This window comes from Lasioglossum baleicum, unplaced genomic scaffold, assembly GCF_051020765.1.
Source record: "Lasioglossum baleicum unplaced genomic scaffold, iyLasBale1 scaffold0028, whole genome shotgun sequence".
NCBI lineage: Eukaryota > Metazoa > Arthropoda > Insecta > Hymenoptera > Halictidae > Lasioglossum > Lasioglossum baleicum.
In genome coordinates, this window is record NW_027469088.1 from 1,067,501 (window position 1) to 1,077,500 (window position 10,000).

Consider the following 10,000-nt stretch of genomic DNA (forward strand, 5'->3'; position numbering starts at 1 on the left):
ATCATACGCTTGATCGAACGAGAGAGACAGAGAGAAAGACATGCAATCTAGAATCGTTTGAATTTCACTTGAGAAACGCAACTATATAACGAGACATAACTCTCTAATAAAAACACGCGATAATTATTTATTATTTATTTATTTATTTATTTATTGTTAATGCCGCGCGAACCTGGTAGAGAAAGTATACGAATATCGCGTCACGACGACGTACGATCCACCGAGACCACCGCGGACGTACTTATCCAAGCGTGTGTCTGTATACTCGAAGAATTTCAAAGTTCCAGCGGCGTATTGCTTTCATTTTGTAGCGGCGTATTGCTTTCGATCCCAGCGGCGTATTGCTTTCGACTGTAGCGGCGTATTGCTTTCGTCTGTAGCGGCGTATTGCTTTCGATCCCAGCGGCGTATTGCTTTCGACTGTAGCGGCGTATTGCTTTCGATCCCAGCGGCGTATTGCTTTCGTCTGTAGCGGCGTATTGCTTTCAGTTCCGGCGGCGTATTGCTTTCGTCTGCAGCGGCGTATTGCCTTATTCACAGCGGCGTATTGCTTCTATTCACAGCGGCGTATTGCCTTATTCACAGCGGCGTATTGCCTCTATTTACAGCGGCGTATTGCCTTATTCACAGCGGCGTGTTGCTTCTGCTTACAGCGGCATATTGCCTTATTCACAGCGGCGTATTGCTTCTATTCACAGCGGCGTATTGCCTTATTCACAGCGGCGTATTGCCTCTATTTACAGCGGCGTATTGCCTTATTCACAGCGGCGTGTTGCTTCTGCTTACAGCGGCGTATTGCCTTATTCACAGCGGCGTATTGCCTCTATTTACAGCGGCGTATTGCCTTATTCACAGCGGCGTGTTGCTTCTACTTACAGCGGCGTATTGCCTTATTCACAGCGGCGTATTGCCTCTATTTACAGCGGCGTATTGCCTTATTTACAGCGGCGTATTGCCTTATTTACAGCGGCGTGTTGCTTCTACTTACAGCGGCGTATTGTCTCTATTTACAGCGGCGTATTGCCTTATTTACAGCGGCGTATTGCCTTATTTACAGCAGCGTACTGCTTTCAGTTACAGCGGCCCACTTCCAGAGTTCCAGCGGCGTATACCTTCATGTTGTAGCGCCGTACTGCTTCATCTTCTAGCAGCGTATTGCCGGAGTTCTAGCAGCATATTCCTTATATTATTAGAACAATGTAGCTGAAATAACCAATTATCCCATACGAATGCCACCTGAAAATAATACATGTGATTTAAAAGTAAAAAATTAAAATATAAATTTTTTATTTTATTAATAAGATACGAATAATACAATATGAACATAGTGTATTATTTCAAACAATTACATGTTGTTTTATTGACAATTAAATGGCCCAAAACCGGCATCTCAATATCCGCACAAATCCACAGACATGGTTTGAACGAAAAAAAAGGTAGGGACAGAGGGAAACTCGTTAATCCAAACACGCGCATCGCAAACATATCCGGGGACGATCTAGCTAACAGTACAGACCAAAACTGACTCCCGCCGTTTACCCGCACGACCGATAGAACACGATTAGTACACGTCGAAATATAACTCGGAAAATTATTTCTCAATAACTCGATAAATACTCATGCTAACACTTTCATACTTGATATTTGTCTTCGAAATGCTTTACCACACGATGATCTAATATTTATAATTGTCCGAGTAAGCCGGAAAGATAAGTTTACTCTTGGCGGTCGGAGCAATATTTCACAAAAACTGGAGCAATACGCGTCCGAGAGCATTGAAACTCGAGAAATATTGATGACAAGCGGTATCGTGCGTGGATATAACGATTAAAGTCGTGCGGGAGCTCGGGGAGAAAAGTTTACTCTTGGCGGTTGGACTTAGAAAAATTTCGCTCGAGCTCCTTCGCAGGGCGATCCGACGCGCCTCGGCGCGCGAACGATTCGTTCGAGCGGCCGAGCAAGCGATGCGCTCCGAACATTATTCTCAGTTTATTCGATAAATACTCATCCGAGCGCTTTCATACTTGATATTTGTCTTCCAAATGCTTTACCACACGATGATCTAATATTTATAATTGTCCGAGTAAGCCGGAAAGATAAGTTTACTCTTGGCGGTCGGAGCAATATTTCACAAAAACTGGAGCAATACGCGTCCGAGAGCATTGAAACTCGAGAAATATTGATGACAAGCGGTATCGTGCGTGGATATAACGATTAAAGTCGTGCGGGAGCTCGGGGAGAAAAGTTTACTCTTGGCGGTTGGACTTAGAAAAATTTCGCTCGAGCTCCTTCGCAGGGCGATCCGACGCGCCTCGGCGCGCGAACGATTCGTTCGAGCGGCCGAGCAAGCGATGCGCTCCGAACATTATTCTCAGTTTATTCGATAAATACTCATCCGAGCGCTTTCATACTTGATATTTGTCTTCCAAATGCTTTACCACACGATGATCTAATATTTATAATTGTCCGAGTAAGCCGGAAAGATAAGTTTACTCTTGGCGGTCGGAGCAATATTTCACAAAAACTGGAGCAATACGCGTCCGAGAGCATTGAAACTCGAGAAATATTGATGACAAGCGGTATCGTGCGTGGATATAACGATTAAAGTCGTGCGGGAGCTCGGGGAGAAAAGTTTACTCTTGGCGGTTGGACTTAGAAAAATTTCGCTCGAGCTCCTTCGCAGGGCGATCCGACGCGCCTCGGCGCGCGAACGATTCGTTCGAGCGGCCGAGCAAGCGATGCGCTCCGAACATTATTCTCAGTTTATTCGATAAATACTCATCCGAGCGCTTTCATACTTGATATTTGTCTTCCAAATGCTTTACCACACGATGATCTAATATTTATAATTGTCCGAGTAAGCCGGAAAGATAAGTTTACTCTTGGCGGTCGGAGCAATATTTCACAAAAACTGGAGCAATACGCGTCCGAGAGCTTTGAAACTCGAGAAATATTGATGACAAGCGGTATCGTGCGTGGATATAACGATTAAAGTCGTGCGGGAGCTCGGGGAGAAAAGTTTACTCTTGGCGGTTGGACTTAGAAAAATTTCGCTCGAGCTCCTTCGCAGGGCGATCCGACGCGCCTCGGCGCGCGAACGATTCGTTCGAGCGGCCGAGCAAGCGATGCGCTCCGAACATTATTCTCAGTTTATTCGATAAATACTCACCCGAGCGCTTTCATACTTGATATTTGTCTTCGAAATGCTTTACCACACGATGATCTAATATTTATAATTGTCCGAGTAAGCCGGAAAGATAAGTTTACTCTTGGCGGTCGGAGCAATATTTCACAAAAACTGGAGCAATACGCGTCCGAGAGCATTGAAACTCGAGAAATATTGATGACAAGCGGTATCGTGCGTGGATATAACGATTAAAGTCGTGCGGGAGCTCGGGGAGAAAAGTTTACTCTTGGCGGTTGGACTTAGAAAAATTTCGCTCGAGCTCCTTCGCAGGGCGATCCGACGCGCCTCGGCGCGCGAACGATTCGTTCGAGCGGCCGAGCAAGCGATGCGCTCCGAACATTATTCTCAGTTTATTCGATAAATACTCATCCGAGCGCTTTCATACTTGATATTTGTCTTCCAAATGCTTTACCACACGATGATCTAATATTTATAATTGTCCGAGTAAGCCGGAAAGATAAGTTTACTCTTGGCGGTCGGAGCAATATTTCACAAAAACTGGAGCAATACGCGTCCGAGAGCATTGAAACTCGAGAAATATTGATGACAAGCGGTATCGTGCGTGGATATAACGATTAAACTCGTGCGAGAGCTCGGGGAGAAAAGTTTACTCTTGGCGGTTGGACTTAGAAAAATTTCGCTCGAGCTCCTTCGCACGGCGATCCGACGCGCCTCGGCGCGCGAACGATTCGTTCGAGCGGCCGAGCAAGCGATGCGCTCCGAACATTATTCTCAGTTTATTCGATAAATACTCATCCGAGCGCTTTCATACTTGATATTTGTCTTCCAAATGCTTTACCACACGATGATCTAATATTTATAATTGTCCGAGTAAGCCGGAAAGATAAGTTTACTCTTGGCGGTCGGAGCAATATTTCACAAAAACTGGAGCAATACGCGTCCGAGAGCATTGAAACTCGAGAAATATTGATGACAAGCGGTATCGTGCGTGGATATAACGATTAAAGTCGTGCGGGAGCTCGGGGAGAAAAGTTTACTCTTGGCGGTTGGACTTAGAAAAATTTCGCTCGAGCTCCTTCGCAGGGCGATCCGACGCGCCTCGGCGCGCGAACGATTCGTTCGAGCGGCCGAGCAAGCGATGCGCTCCGAACATTATTCTCAGTTTATTCGATAAATACTCATCCGAGCGCTTTCATACTTGATATTTGTCTTCCAAATGCTTTACCACACGATGATCTAATATTTATAATTGTCCGAGTAAGCCGGAAAGATAAGTTTACTCTTGGCGGTCGGAGCAATATTTCACAAAAACTGGAGCAATACGCGTCCGAGAGCATTGAAACTCGAGAAATATTGATGACAAGCGGTATCGTGCGTGGATATAACGATTAAAGTCGTGCGGGAGCTCGGGGAGAAAAGTTTACTCTTGGCGGTTGGACTTAGAAAAATTTCGCTCGAGCTCCTTCGCACGGCGATCCGACGCGCCTCGGCGCGCGAACGATTCGTTCGAGCGGCCGAGCAAGCGATGCGCTCCGAACATTATTCTCAGTTTATTCGATAAATACTCATCCGAGCGCTTTCATACTTGATATTTGTCTTCCAAATGCTTTACCACACGATGATCTAATATTTATAATTGTCCGAGTAAGCCGGAAAGATAAGTTTACTCTTGGCGGTCGGAGCAATATTTCACAAAAACTGGAGCAATACGCGTCCGAGAGCTTTGAAACTCGAGAAATATTGATGACAAGCGGTATCGTGCGTGGATATAACGATTAAAGTCGTGCGGGAGCTCGGGGAGAAAAGTTTACTCTTGGCGGTTGGACTTAGAAAAATTTCGCTCGAGCTCCTTCGCAGGGCGATCCGACGCGCCTCGGCGCGCGAACGATTCGTTCGAGCGGCCGAGCAAGCGATGCGCTCCGAACATTATTCTCAGTTTATTCGATAAATACTCATCCGAGCGCTTTCATACTTGATATTTGTCTTCAAAATGCTTTACCACACGATGATCTAATATTTATAATTGTCCGAGTAAGCCGGAAAGATAAGTTTACTCTTGGCGGTCGGAGCAATATTTCACAAAAACTGGAGCAATACGCGTTCGAGAGCTTTGAAACTCGAGAAATATTGATGACAAGCGGTATCGTGCGTGGATATAACGATTAAAGTCGTGCGGGAGCTCGGGGAGAAAAGTTTACTCTTGGCGGTTGGACTTAGAAAAATTTCGCTCGAGCTCCTTCGCACGGCGATCCGACGCGCCTCGGCGCGCGAACGATTCGTTCGAGCGGCCGAGCAAGCGATGCGCTCCGAACATTATTCTCAGTTTATTCGATAAATACTCATCCGAGCGCTTTCATACTTGATATTTGTCTTCAAAATGCTTTACCACACGATGATCTAATATTTATAATTGTCCGAGTAAGCCGGAAAGATAAGTTTACTCTTGGCGGTCGGAGCAATATTTCACAAAAACTGGAGCAATACGCGTCCGAGAGCATTGAAACTCGAGAAATATTGATGACAAGCGGTATCGTGCGTGGATATAACGATTAAAGTCGTGCGGGAGCTCGGGGAGAAAAGTTTACTCTTGGCGGTTGGACTTAGAAAAATTTCGCTCGAGCTCCTTCGCACGGCGATCCGACGCGCCTCGGCGCGCGAACGATTCGTTCGAGCGGCCGAGCAAGCGATGCGCTCCGAACATTATTCCCAGTTTATTCGATAAATACTCATCCGAGCGCTTTCATACTTGATATTTGTCTTCAAAATGCTTTACCACACGATGATCTAATATTTATAATTGTCCGAGTAAGCCGGAAAGATAAGTTTACTCTTGGCGGTCGGAGCAATATTTCTCAAAAACTGAAGCAATACGCGTCCGAGAGCTTTGAAACTCGAGAAATATTGATGACAAGCGGTATCGTGCGTGGATATAACGATTAAAGTCGTGCGGGAGCTCGGGGAGAAAAGTTTACTCTTGGCGGTTGGACTTAGAAAAATTTCGCTCGAGCTCCTTCGCACGGCGATCCGACGCGCCTCGGCGCGCGAACGATTCGTTCGAGCGGCCGAGCAAGCGATGCGCTCCGAACATTATTCTCAGTTTATTCGATAAATACTCATCCGAGCGCTTTCATACTTGATATTTGTCTTCGAAATGCTTTACCACACGATGATCTAATATTTATAATTGTCCGAGTAAGCCGGAAAGATAAGTTTACTCTTGGCGGTCGGAGCAATATTTCACAAAAACTGGAGCAATACGCGTTCGAGAGCTTTGAAACTCGAGAAATATTGATGACAAGCGGTATCGTGCGTGGATATAACGATTAAAGTCGTGCGGGAGCTCGGGGAGAAAAGTTTACTCTTGGCGGTTGGACTTAGAAAAATTTCGCTCGAGCTCCTTCGCACGGCGATCCGACGCGCCTCGGCGCGCGAACGATTCGTTCGAGCGGCCGAGCAAGCGATGCGCTCCGAACATTATTCTCAGTTTATTCGATAAATACTCATCCGAGCGCTTTCATACTTGATATTTGTCTTCAAAATGCTTTACCACACGATGATCTAATATTTATAATGGTCTGGGAACGCTAGGAAAAAAGTTTACTCTTGGCGGTTGGACTTAGAAAAATTTCGCTCGGTCGGAGTTGCTCGGAATGCGCCCGGAACATTATTCTGAGTTTATTCGATAAATATTCATCCTAGAGCTTTGATACTTGATATTTATTGTTAGAATGCGTTATTATACAATGATCTAATATTTATAATGGTCTGGGAACGCTAGGAAAAAAGTTTACTCTTGGCGGTTGGACTTAGAAAAATTTCGCTCGGTCGGAGTTGCTCGCAATGCGCCCGGAACATTATTCTGTGTTTATTCGATAAATATTCATCCTAGAGCTTTGATACTTGATATTTATTGTTAGAATGCGTTATTATACAATGATCTAATATTTATAATGGTCTGGGAACGCTAGGAAAAAAGTTTACTCTTGGCGGTTGGACTTAGAAAAATTTCGCTCGGTCGGAGTTGCTCGCAATGCGCCCGGAACATTATTCTGTGTTTATTCGATAAATATTCATCCTAGAGCTTTGATACTTGATATTTATTGTTAGAATGCGTTATTATACAATGATCTAATATTTATAATGGTCTGGGAACGCTAGGAAAAAAGTTTACTCTTGGCGGTTGGACTTAGAAAAATTTCGCTCGGTCGGAGTTGCTCGGAATGCGCCCGGAACATTATTCTGAGTTTATTCGATAAGTATTCATCCTAGAGCTTTGATACTTGATATTTATTGTTAGAATGCGTTATTATACAATGATCTAATATTTATAATGGTCTGGGAACGCTAGGAAAAAAGTTTACTCTTGGCGGTTGGACTTAGAAAAATTTCGCTCGGTCGGAGTTGCTCGCAATGCGCCCGGAACATTATTCTGAGTTTATTCGATAAATATTCATCCTAAAGCTTTGATACTTGATATTTATTGTTAGAATGCGTTATTATACAATGATCTAATATTTATAATGGTCTGGGAACGCTAGGAAAAAAGTTTACTCTTGGCGGTTGGACTTAGAAAAATTTCGCTCGGTCGGAGTTGCTCGCAATGCGCCCGGAACATTATTCTGAGTTTATTCGATAAATATTCATCCTAAAGCTTTGATACTTGATATTTATTGTTAGAATGCGTTATTATACAATGATCTAATATTTATAATGGTCTGGGAACGCTAGGAAAAAAGTTTACTCTTGGCGGTTGGACTTAGAAAAATTTCGCTCGGTCGGAGTTGCTCGCAATGCGCCCGGAACATTATTCTGAGTTTATTCGATAAATATTCATCCTAAAGCTTTGATACTTGATATTTATTGTTAGAATGCGTTATTATACAATGATCTAATATTTATAATGGTCTGGGAACGCTAGGAAAAAAGTTTACTCTTGGCGGTTGGACTTAGAAAAATTTCGCTTCGGTCGGAGTTGCTCGTAATGCGCCTGGAACATTATTCTGAGTTTATTCGATAAATATTCATCCTAGAGCTTTGATACTTGATATTTATTGTTAGAATGCGTTATTATACAATGATCTAATATTTATAATGGTCTGGGAACGCTAGGAAAAAAGTTTACTCTTGGCGGTTGGACTTAGAAAAATTTCACTTCGGTCGGAGTTGCACGCAATGCGCCCGGAACATTATTCTGAGTTTATTCGATAAATATTCATCCTAGAGCTTTGATACTTGATATTTATTGTTAGAATGCTTTATTATACAATGATCTAATATTTATAATGGTCTAGATACGATAGAAAGATAAGTTTACTCTTGGCGGTTGGACTTGAAAAATGTTCAAAGTACCGAGATAGTATATGAAAAGTTGAATATTTTGTGTTAAATATCCTGGAAATATAAATATTTATTGTGTTGTACAAAAAAATTTTTCATGCAAAAATTTTTCTAAGTCCCAACAGCCCCGCCGGACGGGCTGTTGCCGCGGCGGTTTGCACCCATAAGCGCGCGTGCTATTCACCGCGCGGCGCCGGCGTCCTTGCCGGCCGTTCGGTATCCTTAAGAGACTCGACGGTTCGGCGAGTCGGGCGGTTCAGCGCGCGCTTGGGGCTATTCTACGATCTCGGTCGAGAAGCAGTTCACGGCGCCTCGAGACTTCGGTCTCGACTGTTTCGTTCCGTACTTCGTTTAGAACTTTTCTCTACACAGCATTGCCACGGGTCGGTGTCTAAGACCGAATGGCCCTTATGTGGCGAGCCTCCCATCGAGGAGGTTGGTGACTTGTATGCACTGATGTGTATACTCGTACTAACTGAGCATCAACTCTTCTATCCGAGCTAAAAGTTTGAGATAGTTATGGAAAGATGTTTGAGAGAAACTAAAACTAGAAAGAAGTCAAACTTCTTGTTTGCAGAGAAACGAAAAGTAAATAAAATGAGGTTGGCTTTCGGAGGGGCATTGTTACACCCAGAGCCCAGCATGCGTCCTGTCCGCGCTTCCTCGGCACTTGTGTCGATTGTCCAGCGCCCGTGGTTACGTGCTACGTGGGATACTCGTGCTACCAGATGTTAGCTCAACCTGAGAACGCAAGGAAATATAAGAATTTGTTCTCGAGAGAAACCCAAAAGGGAAATATTAAACATGAATTTTATGCACTACACGTAATGATTTGTGATGTTATGAGAAAAATATAAACCGAGAACGCAGGAATATCTGGCAAATGAATTTGTTCGAGGTTAAGAAAGAAAGGAAAAGAAGGAAGGTGGCAATATGATATAAACTCGTTCGAAAGGTTCTCTGAGAATTCGAACGAGTAAAAATGAATTTATACAAAACTTAAGAGAGAAGAGAGATTGAGGGAGGAATATGATATAAACTCGTTCGAAAGGTTCTCTGAGAATTCGAACGAGTAAAAATGAATTTATACAAAACTATAAGAGAGAAGAGATTGAGGGAGGAATATGATATAAACTCGTTCGAAAGGTTCTCTGAGAATTCGAACGAGTAAAAATGAATTTATACAAAACTATAAGAGAGAAGAGATTGAGGGAGGAATATGATATAAACTCGTTCGAAAGGTTCTCTGAGAATTCGAACGAGTAAAAAGGAATTTTTATACAAAACTATAAGAGAGTGTCGTCGACCTGTCTCTGAAAGAGCTGGCGACGAAAAGACACACATATTTATTATATATTGAAAAATCGACAAAAATTGTCGAAGCTCCCTGGTTGATCCTGCCAGTAGTCATATGCTTGTCTCAAAGATTAAGCCATGCATGTCTCAGTACACGCCGCATTAAGGTGAAACCGCGAATGGCTCATTAAATCAGTTATGGTTTCTTAGATCGTACCC

The 10,000-nt window shown here is 43.5% G+C and overlaps 1 non-coding gene across 1 annotated transcript in view; it reads left to right on the top strand.

Moving 5' to 3' along the window:
- The first annotated feature begins 9,869 nt into the window (after positions 1-9,869).
- The window catches only part of LOC143219470 (small subunit ribosomal RNA), a 1,920-nt gene continuing 1,789 nt past the window's right edge, over positions 9,870-10,000 (top strand). Inside the window, exon 1 of the ribosomal RNA XR_013011353.1 lies at positions 9,870-10,000. This exon is cut by the window's right edge and continues 1,789 nt beyond it. This is a non-coding gene — a ribosomal RNA (small subunit ribosomal RNA).